Consider the following 23,464-nt stretch of genomic DNA (forward strand, 5'->3'; position numbering starts at 1 on the left):
AAAGTTGGAACCTCGATGGAATGGCCCTTACAAGATAGTTCGGATAGGTAAAAATAAGTCCATAGTTCTATTAGCTGATCTACAAGGCGTGGAATTTAAGAATAAGGTTAATCTTAATAAGATTAAACCTTATTATTTCTAAGTATGATAACGCGGAAAAATGCATTGCAAGTCCATGCTTGGGTTGATTTGAGACCTGCAGGAGAGCTTAAATTGGTTGATGAGGCAGTTAACCCCTTATTTGGAGCACCCATATCTCGAACAAAGATATAGGGGAGACTTATCTGGTGGAGCAAGGGATATAAAGTGATTGAGCAATAAGACGGTACCTTTGTGTGGGAAATTAAAGTTTTCTGCCATCACTGCTTACAAATCTTGACAAGCATCCCTGTTGAGTTTAATGAAAAAGGTGCGATGGAGCAATCAGTTCATCCTCTAAATATGTTGAACTTTGACTATCATAATTATGAATAGGGGAGTTTACTTGATGGCTGGTTGTGTAAACCCATTATGGACGTATACATTATACTTTGATGGAGCATCCAGGGGCCCTAATAGAAAAGGAAGTGTTGGAGTAGTTATTCGAGATCCCCGACGTAGAGTTACAATGAAATTAGCTGCTTACCTTGGGGTAGGATTTACTAACAACATGGTGGAGTATAAAGCCTTGATTATGGGATTGCATATTGCTAAGAAAGGTGGTATTAGGCAGTTGTTAATCAAAGGGGATTCCCAGCTGATTTTAAATCAACTCAATGGGACATATATAGTCCGGAATCCTCTCCTTCGTATGTATCATCGTACTGCTATAACCCTACTTGATGAATTTGAGAGCATATCTCTTTAGCTCATTCCACGTTATCGAAATCAGTTTGTGGAATTCTTAGCTAATTTTTCTTATGAAGAGGACCTCTTTTTCAACTGTGGTCCTAGTCTGGACGTCGTTATTGATAATGAGACAGGACCTGGTCGCTTGTGGGGAATGTTATCAGACCACGCGTTATATGGCAGGCGATGGTTGATATGGGTAATGAGAAGAGTTGCCGAGACCCATCTACTGTTCTTATCCATAGGCTGATAAGACGACATGTTATGCGTACGCCTCTTGTTATATATGTAAGAGGTATGGGCCATAATTTGATGCATTTAGTTTAGGGCTGAGAGCCCTATTTTTCCCCTTGGAATGGAGTGTATTTGCATATATTTGCCTTCTTCCAAGGAGGGATCTCTATGAGCTAGTTTGTTTGTTTCATTAGGCCAAGAGGGCCAGTAGCTTTAAGTAGTTAATGTTTGATTTCTTTAGGCCAAGAGGGCCAGTTAGTTTGCAGTGAAATGTGCTACTTCTTTAGGCCAAGAGGGTCCTATCTCAGTTTGGTGCAGGTACGTTTAATGCTTTGTTATTTTAGTGATTGCACCGTATAGGTTGATGGCGTCGCTAGAGGGAGCCTTCTTATGGCCATTCCTGGTGGTTTCGTCCCCTTTTCGAGTTTTTCCCTTAAGCAATTAATGATATATGTGCAGGTAAGGGTTACTTTCTTTTGTTTGTTGGGGACCGACACTTGAGGCATGAAGTCCTGGGTTTAGGTTCTGTATATCTCGGGGAGGTCTGAGTAGTCATTGCCTTCTGCAAGGCATTGATAGGCATTGAAAGACATGTTTTAGATGGGAGTTCTAGTGACCCTATTCTATTGACCTGCTAGGCGGCCGTTCTAGGAGTTCCTGCTAGTTGTGAGGCAGTTAGAGAAGCCTACTAAAATAATGATGGAAAGAAACAAAACCCTAAAGATCTGAAAGACAATATATGAATATACGGAGGTGTGTAAAAAGGGGTTTGACCCCTATAAAAATAGAAAAGAAAAGAAAGAAAAATCCTTGAGCTGTTGTTTATCGCCTTGCGAAGGCCTGGTAGGTTCCTGGGGATGAGACAAGATCCGGGGCCGATGCCTTGTCTTCCTAGGGGTAGCATCTAGCAAAAAGATAAAGAATATAAGAAGGTTGGAGCGAAAATAAAAGTGAGCGTTAGAAAAGGATTCAGTGTCGCCTTGCGAGGGCTTAGTAGGTTATTGGGTACCGAGACAGGAGGCCGATGCCCTGTTCTCCTTGGGTCACTACGCTCAGCTCCCTCCTTTTTACACGCTCGAGTCCTAGTTGAGTTGTCCTTAGTTAGGTACGTAGTCCAGACCACCACTTAGGGTGACCTCTTTGATAGTTTTTTTTAGTTTAGTCGTGTTGGAGCAGTTAGTTAGTGACTAGCTTCAGGCCTTCTCTCAGATAATGCTGGGCCTACTCCTCGTGGATTTCATGCCTTGGTTTTGTCAGGGGGTAGGGTATGAGCTGTGATGTGTTGTGTTGTGTATTTTTTGTATCAGCTTGATGCTCCTTTTTGTTGTTTATGTGCAGATCTTTTTGTGGGATTCAATGGGCTGAGTCGCCCTATCCCATGGTCGCCAATGGCAAATGACTTTTGATGCCGAGAAGTGTTTAAAAATAGCCAAAAATTACAAATTTCAGGGGAAAAATAGACTTCGTCGAAGGTGGCGGTGGCAATCAGTACGATTTTAAGTGGCAATGCTCGAAAAGTACTTAAAAGAGCCATTGGACGGTGGCCGGAGAATTTTCATAAATTTTTGGCATGAAAGACGAGACCCTGGAAGATGCCCATCAGTGGAAGACTTTAAGACGGACGCCTAGGATTTTTCGGACCACGATTCAGGTACCGAATGTGGGAGAGGGAGTGCTTGGAAGGCCAAAGGCCAAAATGCCAAGTGGAAAAGGACTTTAGGAGAGCCCAACCCTTTGGGGCTCCCCCAAAAATCAAAAAACGTGGAGGGGGGGCTCATTTTTTTTCATGCAGGCAAGAAAGAGGGCGCCATGACACAAAATGGAGGAGAGATGGGTTATGGGGCCAGAGAACAAACCCCCCAACTGATCTTGGGCATGTTCTTCTTCCTATCTTCGCTCTCCATCGCTCCAATCCGCTCCTCCAATGGCTGCCTGGTTGTGGAGATGCAGATCTAGTCTTTCTCTCTCCTCCATCTCTCTCCTCTAAGCGGTGGTTTGCATGCAAGAAATCAAGAAGAAGAGAGGTTGAAGGATGCTTGTCCGGCTGTGATCGGATTGCTCCAAGATAAAGAGGAGGCCGAGGAAAGAGGTTCAGCACTAAAGAATGGTTGCTGGTCGGTTTGTGGGCTGCCCAGAATAATTATTAAAAAATCCGCAACATGCAAGATACGCAGTATGCTCTAATTTTATGAAGAAATTTGCTTGTTTTTGTTGTTTCATGGTACAAATGTTGTTCATATGCAATGAATGTTTGTTTGAATCTTGTTTACATCATGTTTGAGGGCTGTAACTACAAAAATGCAGAATCTGTTATTTCTTTAAAACCCATAAAATGTCATTTTTCAATGGAAATTAGTGGTCTTTTAGATTTTGAGTTAGAAAAAAGGAGTGGAAATGGAATAAAATTGGAGGAAATGTTAAGTTTTAGTCAAATCCAACACAAATAAATTAGAAAATACCTATATTCCATGAATAATAAATAGGAAAAAATAGTGAAAAATAAAAAAAATTAGGGTTTTGCGCTAAAAAAATATGGAAAAATAAGATTTATGTGCGTAGATGTTTGGTGAGGTTAAAGCATGAGGTCAAGCCTCAGTTTGGCCTTGTTCTTTGTGTTATAGTATGTGTTTATTATTTTTTACATACAAAAATGACACAAGACAACCATTTACACCTATGCAACATAGCAACACCTAAATGATGAGGGGGGGATGAAGTTTGAGCAACGATCTAATTGCTGAAAAGATACAAATTCTGATTTTCCTTTTTGTGCATAGTATTTAGGGATCGTTCCATAATTAAATATAGGCGACTAGTAGCACGGAAGTTTCGGTGCTAGTCCCTAAAGTAGCATAGCACGTAACATTTAGTTAAAATTCATGAAAGGGTTGTTTTCCACACCTCACATGGCTGTTTTTTAAATCATAAAATGGTTGTGCACAATCGTCATACACCTTGCATTAAGCATGTCACATGGCATCTCTTGGAATGTATTGCAATTGATTGATAAACTTTGACCAACGCTGAGAGGACATGAAACCTAAGTTGTGGGTTAGACGGGCGCTTCCATTGGGGAAAGTTTTGTGAGGCAAATCAAAATCTCCTGGAATGCTGAATTATGAAAGAGTGGAGTTTATGCGAATGTTATATGTGTTAGCGACACATCTTGGGGCCAATCCCCAAGGTATAGGAGAGTCGTAGTGTAGCTACACCAATCAGCCGAGAGGTGCTTTCCTATGTGTGCATTACGAGGCATTATGCCTATATGTTATGGGATCTCCCTCTGAGGAGAAGGGAAGGTGAACGTTGGACTACATATTGGATACAAACGCAAAATCGTCATAACCATTTAGTGCAAAGTGAGTTTTAAACGCTCCTGGCCCGTGTTGTTGTGTGGTGGGACTGTCTGTCGTATGTATGAGGTCCGGCTAGGGCCATAGCCAATGCCGGCCCATTTTAGGTCCCATCAAGTGGGACTGATTAGTCAGTTCATGCAGAAGCCTCGCAAATCACATTTAGATGCAATTAGGAGGATCATGAGATATGTAAAGGGTACTACAGATTATGGGTTGTTTAATGCATATGGAAAATCTCTTGACTTGACAGGGTTTACTGATGCTGATTGGGCTGGTTGTGCCTATGACAGGAGGTCAACCAGTGGTTATGCATTTGGATTGGGCAAGAGTATAATCAGTTGGCAGAGTAAGAAACAGCCTACTATTGCATTGTCTAGTATAGAAGCTGAGTGCAGAGAGGAGCTACCTTAGCAGCTTGCAAAGGAGTTTGGTTGATGAAACTACTGAAAGACTTGGGAATAGAGCAGGAAAGCAGAGTGAGATTGCATTGTGATAACCCCAACAATGTTATGTTGGCTAGCAATCCTGTCTACCATGCTAGGTCCAAACATATTGAGGTTCACTATCATTTCATCAGAGAAATGGTTCTTATAGGGCAGATTGACTTGATTCATGTGAAGACTGAAGACCAGGTAGCATACATATTTACCAAGTCTCTTGGTAAAGAAAAGTTCATATACTTCAGACAGCTACTTGGAGTTTATTAGATGGTTTGAGCTCGAGGGGGAGTGTTAGAATATCAAGCTCCCATTACTCTTCAGTCAGTCTATCTTTATGTGTGTGATCGACATTAGCTGGATATAGTTGTACACGTATGTGACATTCAATAAGTCGGTGTAGCCAGTGACTTAATCACAATTAGTCATACCTATGTGTGTAAGTCTCTTTCAGTTAGTATGATGGAAGAATAATGGAAGAAGAACAACAATGAGTTGAGACTCATCTTCTACTCCACTTTGTCTCTCTCCCTCTCTTCCAATAAACTTTTAATCAAAACATCTTTTACAATGGCACAAGTAGGCCGCAATGTTTTGCACATGGACAAATCCATGGTAGAACTCCCATCACAAGATAAAGCCTTGCAGATCACCCTCACAGTAGATATGCCACTTAAGTACTCCAGTGGCTTCCACAAGGTTAAGGATGGTTATTAGTATTGTAACACTAATGCATTGGCTTATTGCATTATTAAATATGTAGGTTAAAGAAATTATTAGGGGATAAATGAAAGAAAAGGGATGGTGTAGATTTCAACATGGAAGAGGATGGCATGAGGATTTGGTTGCAAAGATGATGCAGCCCTAAGCAAGAAGGGTGTGCGGAGAAGAAGAAGCTGAGTTTTGCATATGCATCAAACAGAAGCACCCCAACCATTTCTTTAGATTTGTTGCATGGTCAAGGACTAACATGGGAATGACACCTTTGATGAGCGTTAGTACCAATGTCTTCAATCCTTGACTCAAACCATCCTTTATGTGTTCCCCTTGAGTGCTCTACCTTTTCCCCTTCCTCCCCTTGCTCTATAAAATCCACAGGCTACAACCTCTCTTTCTCCATTTGGCACCTGAGAGAAGGAAGAAGTGGTGATGGAGAGGAATAGCTCATGATTGCTTACAAAGAAGAAGAAATATCAAGGAAGAAATCATGGATTCTTCTAGGATGATGGCTCTTTTGGAGAGGCAAGAGGAAGCAAGTGAGATAATGGGAGGAAATGGAGCAATTGTTACTAGCACTTGGTGACAATCATAAGCCTAGTGATATGGCATTCATTGTTGGGCTAGCGGCACCTAGTTGTAATGTGAGCACATGAACCTAGCAATGTTTTGTTATGTGGTGAACATAGGCTTCACTTTGAGTTGTTGCCAACACAAGCTCTCCAACCATATTATTAGCCACCCAGAACCCTCTTTACTTCTTTTTCTTCTTCTTCTTCTTCTTCTCCTTGTTTCATAACATCTCATCACTGATTGTTGCTCTTTCTTTCTCCTTAAATAACATCACCGCCATCCATGAAGAGAGAGGAGATAGGTGTAAAGGAGAAGGAGGGAACCCATGAAGGAGAAGAAAAAGGAGGATGGAAGCGTGAAGGGATTCTTCTTCAAGCTTTGAGGTAAATGCATTCTCTCTTCTCTCTTTGTTTTTCTCTTTTCTTCACTTCTCTCTTTCTTTTTGTTGATGAAGAGATACATAGAGAGAGAGAGAGAGAGAGAGAGAGAGAGAGAGAGAGAGAGAGAGAGAGAGAGAGAGAGAGAGAGAGAGAGAGAGAGAGAGAGAGAGGCCACCTCCACCTTTGCCACTGCCACCGCTATCTAGGAAGAAAGAGGAGAGAAGCGCAAAGGAGAAGGAGGGAACCCGTGAAGGAAAAGAAGAAGGAAGAGAGAAGTAGAAAATGATTCTTCTTCAAGCTTTGAGGTAAGTGCATTTTTCTTTTTTTTTCTCACTTCTCTCTTTCTTTTTGTTTATAAAGAGATGCATATAGAGAGGGAGGGAGAGAGAAAAATAAAGAAAAGAAGAGAAAATAGAGAGAGAGAGAGAGAGAGAGAGAGAGAGAGAGAGAGGGGGGGAGATATAAATATAAATAAATAAATAAATTAAGAGAGAGGTGCAAAGGAGGAGGGAACCCGTGAAGGAGAAGAAGAAGAAGAAGGAGAGAAGCATGAAATGATTCTTCTTCAAGCTTTGACGTAAGTGCATTCTCTCTTCTCTATTTATTTTTCTCTTTTCTTCGCTTCTCTCTTTCTTTTTGTTTATGAAGAGATGTATAGAGAGGGAGAGAGGGATATTGATAAATAAGAGAAAGGAAGAGTGAGAAATAGAGGGAGGGAGGAAGAGATAAACGAAAAGGAGGAACACACACACACACACACACACACACACACACACACACACACACACACACACACACACACACACACACACACACACACACACACACACACACACACACAATGCACGCACGCACAGAGGGAGGGAGAGAGAGAAACAAAGAGAGGGAGGGATATATATATATATATATATATATATATATATATATAGAGAGAGAGAGAGAGAGAGAGAGAGAGAGAGAGAGAGAGAGAGAGGTAGGAATAAATAGAGAGTAAGGAGGGAGGGAGGGAGAGATAAAAGGAAATGATAAATACATTTCATCTATATTTTCATAGAGTAGAATGCCCTTGCTATGTATTTACCCACTGAGGAAAAATGTAGATACTGGGGGATCCTCCCTCACTATTGAAAATCTCAAAGGGGTGTGACCAACTGACCTGGGGGAAACTTTGCCCTCCTCTTGGTGAAGTGGAGAAATTGAAGGCTTGAAGATTTTAGGCGAATAGGGATTATATGTTGTTCCTAGGTTCTTTTGGCCTTTATTAGCAGGATACATGTTATTATAGAGAAACATAATACTGGGGATTATTTTGGTGGCATTATTCACTTTTTATTATAGATGCTACATAGTATTTCAGAGTTTATATAGGGCTTATACACATGATCTTATTGGAAAGTTAGATCAAATGGTTGAGTAGATAGTTCAATCAAATGCCCAAATCAAGGAAGTCAAAGATTAGAAGGTCATGCTTGTGGCAACACAAATGCCTAGATAAGGTCAAGTCTCATTAGTCACATTCATTATGCACACTAATGTTCCATCTTCAAATCACATCTTAAGAGTAACTCCATGGCATGCCATCATCGTAGAAAACACACCAGCTAGGTCATGAGATGACTTGTCACTCCATCACAAAGTACAACAATCATTCTAGGCCTCTCATGACATGACTAACAACCCATATACATAGCTTGGATCACTACAAAAGATGACCCCCTAATCTCCATGGAGACATGGAATGCAAAGCTTATCTCTCTCATGGACGATGGTTAACCACATGATGCCACCCTGCTCTTCCTTGATTCTCAATCTAAGGTTGATGCCAATATTTCACTTCACACTAATTTTAAGATCACCCATTAGCACTCAGAACCTCATAGTGGTACCTTTTAGTGAAAATTTCAATGCTACTCATCATACAATGCATTAATGATATAGTATGTTAACCTTGTATATGATGTTTTTTTAAAATTATTGTATGTAGTCCCTTCCATACCTATATTTTCCATCTTTACCCTACCTAAGGAGATCCCCCCCCTCTTATTTTGTGTAGATAGAGTTTGCAAGAAAATGGGGGTAGCTAAGACCGCCAAGTCATGTAGTGCAAATCACACTAGCTATCTTGAAATTTCTACTGATGTGGTTGATGGAGTGAGGTGCAATGGGACTCTTACAAATGCCCAAACACTCCCCCAAAAAAACTTGAACAAGTTTGGAATAAGCTAGAGTAAGCAGAAGATCAATGGGACTTATGTATACCTTAGGGTGGTTTGATGGCCATGAAAGCTTGAAGTGAAGCTCTTCTTCTCGGGCTTAAGCAAGTGATGAAAAAGCTCCTTGTGTAATACTTTTTTGAATTGATTATATCTAGCTTTCGCAATCAATGAATTTCTTGTTTTTAGAGAATCTTGATGTACAATTTTTGGACGTTGAATGTATGCTACATTGGTAAATTGATTATCCAAGAATATTTGGTGTATATAGCTAGAAGGGCGGTAGGGCTGCACACCTTGTCACCTAATCCCCCCCCCCCCCCCCCCCCCCCCCCCCCCCTCTATAACCTTCACTATTTGCATTGGAAATTTACTCTACAACCATCACTATTTGTGACACTATATGTGTTGCTAATTGTAAGTAGCGACGCAAATAGCGATGAATTTGTCACGTTGCTAATAGCAACGCGAATAACAATGAAGAGGCAATTTTTTCCATGAACGATTTCGTCACTTTAAATGTTGGTATTATGTATATATGTTGTAGTGTGAGAATTTTGATAAGAATCATTAACTTGAATAGAAGTTTAGAATGACAAATCTCTTGAAGGGCAAAGGCATTTAGAACTATATTGAAGGAGACATGGCAGCGGCACCCAAAGTTCCTTAACGAAATGCTACTGTAGAATGAATAAAGATTCAAAATGATTGGAAGTAAACACAGAGTGGAAGTGATCTATTGTTATCTGTGAGTGTCATGGATAGTATGATGGGCTATTTGCAAAAATCTGAAATACCCCTGCTATTGCTTGGAAGAATCTAGGAAGGTTGTTTGAGGTAAATACAAAGGCGACAATGTTACAACTCAATTGAGAGCTTAATCAAGTTAAAATATGAAACTTGCCAATAAATAACTATGCATTAAAGATCAAGAGTATTATGGAAGCTCTTGGATTTATGAGTGCAGTAGTTGATGATAACGATGTTGTGCGATGATGTTTAGCTAGACTTGGAGATGAGTACAAGAGCTTCAAGTCATCTATGAATATAAGGGATGGTATCCTTGACTTTGCAGATCTAATTTCTATGCTGATACTTGAGGAGAAAAACCTTGGATTGGATTCTTCTTCTTCCCAAGTAAGAGCAAGTCTCAACTTATGTTTTACTTTATTAGTAGAGATAGAGATCATGGGCAAGGCCAATGTGGTAGTCATGGTCAAAGTTATGGTGCATAGCAAAATAGGGGAGGAAAACCTCTAGGAATAGTGGATTATAGTCCCAAGGAAGGAGGAGCTAAAGAGAGAAAGTTGCATTTTTAAACCAATGGTAGTAAAATTTTGGTGATGATAAGGAATGCTAGCATTGTGGTGAGAAATGCCACATTTCTAGTAATTGCTTCAAAAATAAGAGTGATATTAAAATGGAAAAAACCAGCAAGGTAATCATGCTTCCACTAGCAAAAACAATGATGACAGAAGTGAGCAACTCTTTATTATGCAGTATTTTATGAATACTAAGACTACTGATGGTTCATCTTAAAATAATGTATCGTATGTAGACCTAGGTGCCTCTAACCACATGACTTCTTATGGGGAGTGGTTTAGAGAGATGTGTAGCTTAGAGTCTTTAGTCTATGTGGAGAGGACAGGAAATGATGCATCCCATCATATTACTCACATTAGAAATGTTCCCTTGAGTATGTAGGATGGTAAAACAAAGTACTTGATTGATGTGTTGCATGTACCAACAAACATGACTAAGAACCTAGTTTTGGTTTGGTCAGACAATGGAACAAGGATTGCATGTTTGGTTCACATTTGATGGTTGTTATGTAGAGGACCCTAGAAATGGTTACAAGTTGATTGCAAAAGGTAAGAATATTGGCGAATTGTTTCCTCTTGATGTAGGTCTACCTAAAATGGATACTACTATGTTTGCACAAGATTGAAGCATTGTGGTCGACATTAAAACTTGGCATAAGCAAATTGGTCATGTAAGTGTGTAGCATCTAAAAAAAAATGTAGTCAAAACAAAATGTGGATGGCTTACCAAAGTTCAAAGTTGGTGGGATGCATAAAGTATGTGTGGGACAACACTTTGGAAATTAGTCAAGGCATGCATTTCTACATGAAAAGTTGTATGCAAGAAGCTAATTGAATCGATATATTCTAATGTGTGGGGTCCTACATGTAAAATCAAATTGGTGAATATACAAAGGGTGTGTTGACCCTATTCAACCACATATAGATAAATGAATTCTAAAAATAATAAATCGATGTTTTGAGAACCCAAAAGTAGTTTTTATAATGATTCGTACGTCAAAGTTCAACAATTTTACTTCTCCCTGGTGAATGTAATTTTGAATCTAAAATAATTGGAGTAACTTATTAATATTTTATTGAAAAATCATGGTACCATCAAAAAGTAAAGGAGGCACATTGAAGATGATTACGATTGAATTTGTAACACACTATATACTCATTACACATGCATAATGGATTAGAGGTGGCCACATAATTGCTAGCATGCACAAGTGAGTGGTCATTCATGGGCAATGTACAAGATCGTGATCCAATATGAAAAAGGTTCATCAGCTCATGGGAAACTTGAGTAAGTAGTCAATTCGTGCTACTAATGATTGGGTGGATGGCTAGTGCTAATGACAAGTGGGTTGATGTCTTCTAGAATGGAGTGGGTTCCTAGTATGGCAAACTTGGATCTATATCAAAATGTTCGCTATGTGGAGAACTCAACTTTCACTAATGTGTATCTCTCTTTTTCTGATATCAACAGTTTCTAGGCTTGCAACAAGATTTTAGCAATTCAAGAGTATTTAGGTATGTTGATAGTGCTATAATTATATGACAGAATGCAAAAACCTAAATTCTTGCAACTTGACTTCTTGAAATAACAACTTGATTTCTTGCAACAACAATGGGAACTATTGTAGCATTATAAAATATAGGACATGTACGCAGTCCATACAACAATGACCACCAAAAGAGAATCATGGATACTCAAGCAACAGATGATCAAGCCACCACCACAATGCCTCGAAGAGAACCTGATGTCGATGTCAATCATACCAACTCCTAAAAAATAGAGAAGAATCATATCGCCTCTCTGTATTTGTCAACAATACCTCACAGTAGCATACATCGTTATCCTATCAAAAATGCCTATGAGCATAACCATACAAAATTTTATATAGCTTACACACCAACTACTTCTTGCCTTCCACAACAAACCCCTTAGGCTATAACATGTAAATATCCTCATGTAAGTCCCCATGCAAGAAAGTAGTCTTTACATCCGTTTGAACCAACTCCGTATCCTCTCTAGCAACTAGAGCAAGAACTGTGTGAAGGATGGTCATCTTTACTATTGGTGAAAATGTTTTATCAAAGTCTATCCCCTTCTATTACTTACATCCTTTGGTATTAACCCCAAGCCGAGAAGGCGGAAGGACAAATAAAAAAGTAGAAAGAAGATGGAAAAGGAGCAAGGACACGCAGGCGGTCTCCAAAGCTAAGTCGGGGCCAAAAGCGTAGTTTTAAATAAAAGGCGCCTCAAAAACTCCAAAAAATCTTGTAAAAGAGCGCTTGGCTTCCTCCTGTGCCACCTGTAAAAGAATAGTCAAATATAGGCCTAGGGCATGAAGCAAAAAGAAGGAATTAGAAAAAGGGACCTTGCCACAATGGCCGGTCATGTAAAAAAGGATGGGTGCCCATGGGGTTTTAGGGTTTGTGTATATAAAGTTCAAAAAGTGAATGGAAGCTCATTCTTTGGTGTGTGCCCACAAGAGCTCTTCTCTTCTTCTCCTCTCCTTGCTTGTGTGTGCTCTTGAGGGAGGGAGTGATTGTGAGTGTAAGGGAGTGAGTGAGTGGGAGTGAGGGATCAAGGGGATGAAGCTCTTCACCATCTTCTCTTCTCTTCTCTTCCCTTCCCATATTTTGAGAACGGGGCTATGGCGGTTGGAGCTTGGAGATGGAGGAGGATGGAGCTTGCTTGAAGCTTGCACTAGGATCGTGGAGCTATCGGAGTGCGCAAGAGAGGAGGCAACTCATATCGGCATCAAGGTAAGCTCACTACACTCGTAGGATCAAAGGTGCATTGGCTATGTGAGAGGTAGCCATTAGAGCTCACTTGGAACACTTGAAACAATAAGCGGTCCGTGGGTCTTGGCGGTTGAGTGAAGGCTCCCACATTTTGGTTCCGTTGCCAGGACCATGGATTCAATCTTGAGCGCTTGCGCACCCCATATCAAGCATTGAAGTAAGGGATTCTCCCCCGAAATGGAGCTTGAGGTAGGTAGGAAGGTTGGATGTTTTGATCTTCAAAACAAGTAAGTATTTTGGGTTAGTTAGTTTGTTTGATGATTGTGAAATAGGGAGAAATCATTTCAGTTTGTTGCTTTTGATTCTCGTTGCATTTAGTATAGGATAGGATTAGGAAATTAAACCGGGAAAGGGTAGGGTTTACTGTTTATTGTTGCAAATAGGGCATAAAACATGCAAAAAATGGCAAAAAGCTAGCTTGGGATGCTTAATGCCGGCAAGTGAGTGATTGAGAGTGTCAAAGCCCTGCCTGGGAAGGGGTTTAAGGGCCAAGAGGCCAAGGGAGAGCTCATTTGCAACCATTGCAAAGAGAGAGAGAGAGAGAGAGAGAGAGAGAGAGAGAGAGAGAGAGAGAGAGAGAGAGAGAGAGAGAGAGAGAGAGAGAGAGAGAGAGAGAGAGAGAGAGAGAGAGAGAGAGAGAGAGAGAGAGAGAGAGAGCCCCCACAAAGATTCGATTCGATCACGTCGTCGGAGAGCCTACCGCTCACCCCAGGTATACCAATCACTTCCCTTGGTGCCTTAGCCAGGATCTGGAAGTTTATGCAGAGGATGATTGCCTGACTAGGGAGATTCGATCGAAATCGTCATTGCGCGGTATTCATCATGCCGCGTTCGGCCCATCCCCCACCCATTCGGATCTCGACTTGAAAATCCTAATCGGCCCTCGGACGCGATACTTGACTCGGCCCGTCCGAGTTACTCCACTTGGCCCTTTGACCTGGCCCTTTGACCAAACCGACACTCGGCCCAAAGTCCACTCGGCCCGAGGTCCACTCGGCCCAAAGTCCACTTGGCCCGAGGTCCACTCGGCCCAGGACCCGACTCGGCCCTCAGCCCATCATTTGGCTCGGCCCATCCGAGTCACTCCACTCGGACCTCGGCCTACTAAAAAAACTTTTTGAACTCAGACAGGCGCGATTTGGCCCGTCTGAGTCACTCACTCAACCCCTGCAATTCGGACCAGTTGGGCCGAGTGTGTGCCTAACTAAGTCTCAAAGATTTGACTTGACCGACTGTCGTGAGCCCTCCTGACGATTAGAGCGTGATTCTGGCGCACCGAGTAGACAAAATCGAAAGGCATGGCCACTTAATAGTTTGAGTGGGTTGTTGCGATACCTAGAAACCCAGAGACTTAGAAGGTAACATGCCGAGCCATAAAACCCTGATCGAGCCCAAAAAAAACGGCAAGGCAACGTATCCGAAAGGCCCTAAATCCCGCCTAGACGGCCAGATAATTGATCTACAAAGCCTATGAGGCCCGAGGGTGCATGAGACGCCTAGAGATTGTTTGCTGCATGCACCTTGAATTTCCGCACTTGAAGTGCACTTAAGAAAAACTGAAAGCCTGATTGAACACACATGCACCAGAAAGAACACACGCACGGAGTGGAGATAACTTGAGGACTGTATTTGATAAGTCAAGGAACTCACTCAGATAAGCCACTCAAGGAACCCACGAATAGGAGAGAATCCACAACAGAGACAAACCATCAACACGCAAAGTAGGACCAAGCAAGCGGCACAAACAAAGGGGATTTGACAAACCTACTCAATCCGATCGATAGCTTGGCAAAGCACGAGAACTTGACTATGGTCGAGGAAAGCTCGGACTGCAGGTCCAACGAGGAACTCGACTTGGGCATCTTCCCAGAGGCTATTCAGCAATTGGTCAGTAGCTACGATGCACATGCCCGATATGAGCACTGCGGTCGGACATCAGATGCTATCATCGCAAACTTAGAAGAAGAGAGGAAGCTAGCCCATAAGGCGTTGCAAGGCATAGCCGCGTACAATAGAGACTAGCAGGTCAGGAGTCAAAGGCAAAGCATGGAGTTGTGTGAGGTACAGTGAGTGCTGAACTTAGCCGACAGAAACCAAATGGATCACGAGAGAGCCCTAGAAGGAGACTTAACGCTGAGCGAACTTCTTATGAAGCAATTGTTAGACAACACCACAGCAGAGCAAATTGCTGCAGCATTAGCGATCTCACTGCTGGTAGGAGCAACCCAAGGCTCTAAGAGCCATTCTATAATCTTGATAGTCACAAAGTAGCTCGACAAGTACCAACCCCATGACGACCCATACAGCTTCTAGAGCAGTTCAAGCAAGTCTGCATAGCCAACAGCCTCAACGACCTGACTCAGCGTTCTCAAGCGTTTGGACTCTGCTTAGGTGATAAGGGCAGGACCTGGTATACAAGCTTAGATGCCGCAGAGCGGGCAAACTTCAATAGCCTCAAGGATATCTTCATTAAGAGATTTGCCGAGCCTGAATACTCTGACAATCTGCTAGTGCGACTGATGAATGTCAAGCAGAAAGAGAAGGAGGACATTCGTGATTACGTAACCCACGTAAGGAGCCTCTTCAAGAGAATCCCCACACGTGAACGACTGATTGAAAGAGTAGTTTCAACAGTGTTCATCAGCGAAATTTGAAACGATGAACTTTATAAGGCTTTGGCAGCCAACTCGAGCTTGTAGCGAGACATGCTAGCTAGGGTTTTTGAGGAAGCTATCAGAGTTGATGATCAACTGAAAGAGAGGAGCTCCAGGAACTCCAACTCAGAAGAAACCATCTCGCGAGGTTTGGAAAGAGCACCAACCTCTGGTGAGTGACCACCACCATCATCCCAAGATAAGGGGAAGGCCACTGAGATGAACCACGACTTGGCTGATGTCAAGATGGAGATAGTCAAGCTGCAAGACCTGTGGAGATGACCAATGCGGCCACACATCCAATGTGTGTATTGTGGCGGAAATCATTTGCCAGCCGAGTGTCAAGACCCTCGATCGAGACCTTGTGCTAACTGCGGCAAGTTCGGTCACGATGCTATGCACTGCAGATTGCCCATGAGACTTATGTACTCCCAACCATATGGTCAACCTTACCTAGCAAACAGACCGCAATCACTTTTTGGAAGGGGAGCCCCATTGGCCCTTCCTGTGCCTAATGACATGAAGCCGGCTATCCCCAGGATGGACATAAACCCTCCAGGTATACCTAGGCCACCCGGTCCCTATGTGACCCATCCACTGAGTGACGCTCCAGTCCACTACATGGAAAAGCCAAATGAGGAAGAGACTTACTTATACCCTTATGTCTCTCATGACGAAGAGGGCAACGTCGTCCTCATGGATTATCGACCAGTACCAGTGATGGCGTTAGGGAGAGGACAAGGTAGAGACCTAGGCCATGTCTCATCACATTGCCCCGAGAGGGAGCAGCCGAACAGAGGCAAAGCTGACCTAAGGTGTGTAGAGTGTGGAATCACCCATCTCTTCATTGATTGCCCAAAGCGAAAACCTTCTTCAAATTCAACTGAAGTACCATCTGTCACATTGGGGCTGTTCGGCATCGAGAACCTTGATGGGGAGGCCACACCCATCCCATTGCAGGTCATGACCCATGCCCAAACAAAGCAGGCCAGCATATCACTACCAGGGCCCAGCAACCTCGATGCAGCCTTGATGGGAAAAAAGAGCCGCAGGCGAAGGAAGAGGAGGCCGGAGGCTAAGATCGCACTGAAAGTTGAGAGTGCTACAACTCTACCTGTTGGAAAGAAAGTCGAGGACGCAGAGATGGAAACTTCAGCCCCCAAGATGGCCGAAAAGGGAAGTGCCAAGGTAGGGGAGTACCTGCATCCAAAGTGCCAACTCGAGGCCATAGAGAAGGTGAGGGACTAGGTAAAAGAGGCACAAGAGCACTTAAGAGACACTGAGCCCATCCTAGAGGACGAGAGCGAGGATCTCATCAGTATGAGCACGACAGACTCACCTCCTCAACCAAAGTCAGGAAGGGCAACTGCACCACAGACAACACCCCTTAGGGCAAGCCTTGATGCTGTAGGCCCACAAATTAGTCATGGCCATTGGCCAGGACAATTCGGCGCAGGAGAGGAACAAGCAACCGATAGCCTCCTCACCACGCTAGTGACCACCCCAGTGATGTTAAGCCTAGGAGACCTACTTAAGCAGCACCCCACCCTATGGCAAAACCTCAAGCAGTGGGTTGAGGAATCATGAGAATAGGCGTCGGATCTGCATGATCATGATGCAAAAACACAAATAGCGAGTCTAACACTACACTCTGTGCCAAATCCTTGCACATTAACGCTTTCTGGGAAGGCACCGAGATGCATGCAGTGTTATTAGTCCTAGCCTTAGGAGACACGACAAGAAAGGGGATCGTAGACACGGGAGCCAGGGTTAGTGAAGGAGGTGGACTACAATGTCTTGTTAGGCCAGCCCTGGATGTGCAATGCCAGAGTTATTGAAGATTGGGGTAACGACTTGATATTCTTAGGCCAACAGGACGGAAGCTGTGAGGGTGGAGATGGACACTTGGAAAACCTCATCAGTCAACTTGGATGCCATCTTCTCAATGCTCAAGGGTGACAGTCAGGTCAAGAAGTCTTATGGGCCCTTGACCAAGTATATCCTATGTCCAGAAGACGAGCGGGATTGGATGCATGTCCTTGCTACAATCGACATACCGTTCTCGAACCAAGAAGCGCATGAGCAAGCCATCAAGATGATGGGAACGACCGACGACACGCCCTCTATACCAGTGCGCATGATGGAAGGGACTCATCTTGGGAGACCTAAGTCCGTCACCTTCCAAGTGCTAGGCAACAAGAGAGAACTCCAGGAGGCCCTGGAATACTTAATAGATAAGCTGGCTGACAACTCAACAACAAACCTCACACCACTTCAGAACCTGTTAGGCAAATCTGAGTGGCAATGGACCAGAGTGCATGACTTGAACCTTATGTACAACTGGGCCTTAGTCCCAAATCGGCGACAAGAGATGTACCAAGCCCTACGAGACAACGAACCGGATGGCACAGAGGACTCTGACGATGAGTTCGAAGACTGCCAATCCTTCAATGATGGAAGTGAGGGTGAGGTGGATTCGATAGAGTACGACACGGAGAGACATGAAATAGAACAAATACAGGCGGATTCCAAGCCGCAAAAAAGAAGTGCCTCCAAGACAGAGCGAGGAATTATGCACATAAATTGTGACCATGCCTGGTTAGAACATGTAGCAGCCATAAACCTTGAGCAAGCAGGCCTAGCTCAACCAGGGGCGACACAAGTGCTTAGAGCAGAATCACCATTTGAACTGCAACCATCAGGGGAGACCCCCTCTTCTAGCGAAGACGACGAGTTCGAATCTGAGTCAGAGGTGAGCTCAGATAGCAACCCAAAAATACCTAGGCTGCCCAAGACCCGACGCACAACGGGGGACTTACCTATCCACTTGAGGTGCAAATGATCGAAGCAAGGAAGGGCGAATCAACCCAGGGACACCCGAACAGATGAGCAACGAAAACCACAGGACCTTCCAAAATGATTTACGAAATTCAAGAAAGGAGATAGGGTAGTGATCTTAATGGATGCCAAACGGCAAGGGCAAACAAGCGAACCAATCGAGGGACCAGCTAGGGTCAAAGAGGTGAACTTAGCCCGGGAAGAGGAGACACCCCGACCAGTCTTCATTGCTGATGACTTGGCTAAGAACAAGGAAGCGAGTCTAGTCACTCTCTTGTGAGAGTATGTGGATGTGTTCACATGGTCCTTGGAAGAGCTTAAAGGGGTAGATTCGAGTGTAGTGACTCATAACATACCCATGACACTAGATGCAGCACCGGTGAAGCAGCGACCATACCCAATAAATCCTAAGCATGCTCATGCTATCAAGGAAGAAATTGATAAGCTGATGAAAGCAGGATTCATTTACGAAATTGAGCACATGGATTGGGTATCACCCATAGTCATTGTGATGAAAGAAAAACGGAAAAATTAGAGTGTGTGTCAATTATAAAAAGGTGAACGCTGCTACCAAACGGGATAATTATCCATTGCCATACACCAAACACATGCTTGAAACAGTGGCAGGCAAGGAGGCCTACAGTTTTCTGGACGGCTTCTTAGGATACAACTAGGTGCAAGTGCATCCTACCGACAGGCATAAGACTGCCTTCGCCACCGAGTGGGGCATCTTTGCGTACATAGTCATGCCTTTCGAGTTGATTAATGCCCCTGTCACCTTCCAACGTCTCATGTGCACCATATTTAAAGATATTCTTCGCAAGGAGTTAGAAGTCTTTGTTGATGACCTCTGCATTCACTTGACCTGGATGGAACACTTGAACAAATTCCAAGTAGTCTTTGATTGGTGTCGCATGTATCGTCTCTCCCTGAACCCCTTGAAGTGCTAGTTTTGGGTGAAACATGGATTCATCCTTGGCCATGTGGTGTCGAAGAACGGCATTGCCATTGACTTCTTGAAGGTCAAGGCTATTGTCGACCTTCCACCCCCAACCAACTACAAGGGAGTTCAATGCTTCTTAGGCCATACGGGATACTATCGACAGTTTGTGTTGAATTACGCATTGATAGCAAGACCTTTATACAAGCTACTGATTATCTTTGAATGGACTAAAGCCTGCCAACGCGCATATGAAGAGTTGAAGAGGGCTCTAACCATAGCACCAATTCTACGAGCCCCGGATTGGACCATAACCTTCCACATGCATATCAATGCTTCTAAAATCGCTGTGGGGGCAGTGTTATGCCAACCTGGCGAGCACAACCTAGATTATCCAGTGAGCTTTGCTAGCAGACAACTCACGAAGACAGAAATGAATTGCTCGATGATGGAAAGAGAGGGCTTGGCCATGGTATTTGATGTGAAGAAGTTTCGGCATTATCTATTGGCTATGCCCTTTAACTTCTTTGTAGACCATCAAGCCTTGCTATACCTAGTGAACAAACCTTGCACTATAGGACACATAGCTCGGTGGCTCCTTCTGCTTTTGGAGTTTGACTTCTCTGTGGTTGTACAGAAGGGGAAACAACACTACATGGCTGATTATATGTCACGCATCCCCACAGGGGAATCCGCTAGAGATGGCATTACCGATGAATTGCCAGATGCCCACCTCTTTAACCTCTCCAATGGGAGGGATTTATTCAAGGCCGATCTAACACCATATTGGACAGATGACATAGTCCAACTGCTTGAGCATGGACTGCCTAAACGACCAATAGAGAAGGCAAGACTAAGGCGACTTATTCTCAAAATTCAACCCTACCAGTTGATAGCAGGCAACCTATATCGCTTAGGGCAAGATGGATTACTATGTAGATGCATGTGCGAACATGAGATGCACGACGTGCTCTCGGAGGCACACAGTGGGATTGTTGGTGGACACTTTTGCGGAGACACAATGGCCTGCAAGATGTTGCAGTCTCAACTATGGTGGCCAACATTGTTTCATGATGCCGCACGATTTTTTAAGCATTGTGACGAATGTCAGCGGATGAAGGTCCCAATTCGCAAGGATCAGATGGAGTTGACCCCAGTCATTGCATGACAACCCTTCGAAAAATGGGGGATCGACTTCATGGGACCCATCAGCCCTGCTGCACAATATTCTCAGCCCAAAGATATCATTGTGGCCACAGACTACGTAACGAAGTGGGCAGAGGCGAGAGCAACCCGAAAGAATGATGCACGAACAACTGCCAAGTTCTTATGGGAGTAGGTGATCTCACGATTCAGATGCCCCATCGAACTAGTCAGTGACCAGGGAACACACTTCATTAACGAAGTGATAACTCATCTCCTATCCACCTTTCTAATTATCCATCGGAAATCCTCTCCATACTACCCTCAAGCAAACAGCTAGGCGGAATCCACAAATAAGATTCTTGTCAATGTCCTAACCAAGGTAGTCTCGGCCTCACGCAACGACTGGGATAACAAGCTGATGGTGGCCTTGTGGGCTTACCCCACAGCTTACAAAATGGCCATCAGACAGACCCCCTTTAGGCTGACCTATAGAACCAAAGCAATTCTCCCCATAGAATTCTTCGTGCCTAGCCTACGAATTGCACTTCAGGAGCAATGGGAAGGAAAGGAAGCATGGACGCAATGCCTAGTCGAGCTCGAACGCTTCTCGGAGACTTGTCTTCTAGCCACTCATGCACTCATATGCGAGAAGGCACAACGCAAGAGCTGGTTTGACAAGCATGTCAAGCAACGCGACTTCGAGCAAGGCGACCTAGTGCTCCTATACTCAGTCAAGGGGCACAAGCAAAAAATGAAATTTTGAGGTCTTGGACCTTTCAGGGTTCGTGTGATCCACCGAATCGGCAACATTGAGCTCAAGACTCTAGCCAACGAAGGAATAGGCTTCTGCAATGGCAATCGCGTCAAGAAATACTATCCCCCCACGCATCCTTCGCATGAACCACCAATGTGGGAACCACCAATCAACGTCCAGGTAGCCACCATCATCGAAATCGATGAGGCGGATGAGGAAATCATGGAACCTGCATACCTGCACATCACGGTCACTGCCAAGCAAACATGCGTCTTGAATGCCTTAATTGACGAGGGAGCGGACTTCAATGTCTTGACTCACGATCATTGGACCCAACTTGGCAAACCACCACCACAACCTACTAATGCCAGGTTAAATCCATATGGGGGTTGCTCCTATGCACTCCTCGACAGGTGCAGGGCCGCCGTTTCTATCGAGACTGAAACTGTATCAATGATCTTCTACGTGCTGCCAAACACCAAGGACGCAGGCATCGAGACATTGCTAGGGCGAACCTTCAAGAAGCAAACTCGTTGCCACGTCGATTATGAGTTGCAGTGCATTCACCTCGCCATAGGCAACATCTGCATGGATACACCTTTCAGCAAGGGTTGCACGATGGAACAGTCTGCATGACCACCGATAGAACTATTAGCATCCGAATCTAAGGAGAAGGGTAGTGCCCGGCCACCACCCACCACCTCTCAAGAACCACTACTTGTGGTAACAAAAGCTAAGGCTCAACAGCCTAGTTTCCAATGGAGGCCTAAACAGCCGCAACTGCCGCCTAGGAGTCGTCACACACGACCTCATAAGACCCAAAGCGCTAAACCTAGGATGCCAAGGTGTAGTTACAGAAATCACGGCATGATCCGAAAAAGGTGGGTCTCCAAAGCCCTCCTGCATGCGCAAGGCTACTATGAGGGAAAGACCTGGTTATATATCCCTAAAGCACACTTGGCTAAGACCACCACTCATATGCTACCCCCAAGCTTGATCACCCTCAGCCCCATCAAACCTCAAAACTGTGAGCCACAGTGCTCCCCAGGCCCACATCCATCAAGCCCATCTACACATATGCCCAAGAGACTCGAACAAGCCTACCGGCCCAAACGACAGACACCATCACATGACCCATCACCCACTCGAGTCCGTCCAACTACAATGATCCACTCTGAAGGAAGCAGTCCATCAGAAGTAGCTGCTGCTCCCCCAGCTGTTAACCCTCAAACGAATGAAGGTGGAAAATCCGGAAAAGCTAAAGCAAAAGACAAAGACAAAGGCCAAGGCAAAGAGAAACAGAAGACAAAGATGCACAAGGAGAAGAGTCCTAAATAAGGGAGAAAGGTGCACAAGGAAAAGCGCAAGTCAAAACTTTTGTAAAAGAGTGCAAGCGCATCATGGTTTAATTCAAGGAGCGCCGGGCTCTCACCCGTGCAATTTGTAAATGTAGACGGGCAGTGAAAAGGAATCTAGGAAGATAGAATGACAATGGGAAAAAGGGCCTAGGCTACAGCCGGCCATGTAAAAAAGAGGAAAAGGGGATGACCGCCCAAAAGGGATTTAGGGTTTTGTATATAAAGTTGAAAAGTGAATGAGAAGCTCATTCTTTGGTGTGTGGCAAAAAGAGTCTTCTTCTTTCTCTCTTCTTCTCTCCTTCTTGCTTGTGTGTGCTCTTGAGAGAGGGAGTGTGAGAGTGTGAGGGAGTGAGTGTGTGTGAGAGTGAGGGATCAAGAGGGTGAGGCTCTTCACCATCTCCTCTTATCTTCTTCTCTTCTCTTCTCTTGCGTGCGCGGCTATGGAGGATGGAGCTTGGAGATGGAGGAGGCTTGAGGATGCTTGAGCTAGCATCAAGAATCATGGAGCTACCGGAGTGCGAGAGAGATGAGGGTACTCGATCGAGCATCAAGGTAAGCTCACTACACTTGTAGGATCGACGGCGCGTCGGCTAGGTGAGAGATAGCCATTAGAGCTCGCTTGGAATGCTTGAAACAATAAGCGGTCCGTGGGTCTTGGTGGTTGAGTGAAAGCTCCCACATTTTGGTTCCGTTGCCGGGACCAACGGATTCAAGCCTTGAGCGCTTGCGCACTTCGAATCGAGCATTGAAGTAGGGTTTTCCCCGAACCGGTGCTTGAGATAGGTAGGAAGTGGGGGGTTAAAGATGGTATTCGATCTCCTTGGCAAGTAGATTTTTTGCTTTTTTGAGATTTATGTTGTGAGATAGAGCAGTGTAGGAATTTACTTTGTGATTTGGATGCATTAGGTAGGAAAAAAA

The sequence above is a fragment of the Lygodium microphyllum genome, chromosome 23, assembly GCF_053477565.2.
Source record: "Lygodium microphyllum isolate KBCC chromosome 23, Lygodium_microphyllum_v1.1.10, whole genome shotgun sequence".
In the NCBI taxonomy this organism is placed as follows: Eukaryota; Viridiplantae; Streptophyta; class Polypodiopsida; order Schizaeales; family Lygodiaceae; genus Lygodium; species Lygodium microphyllum.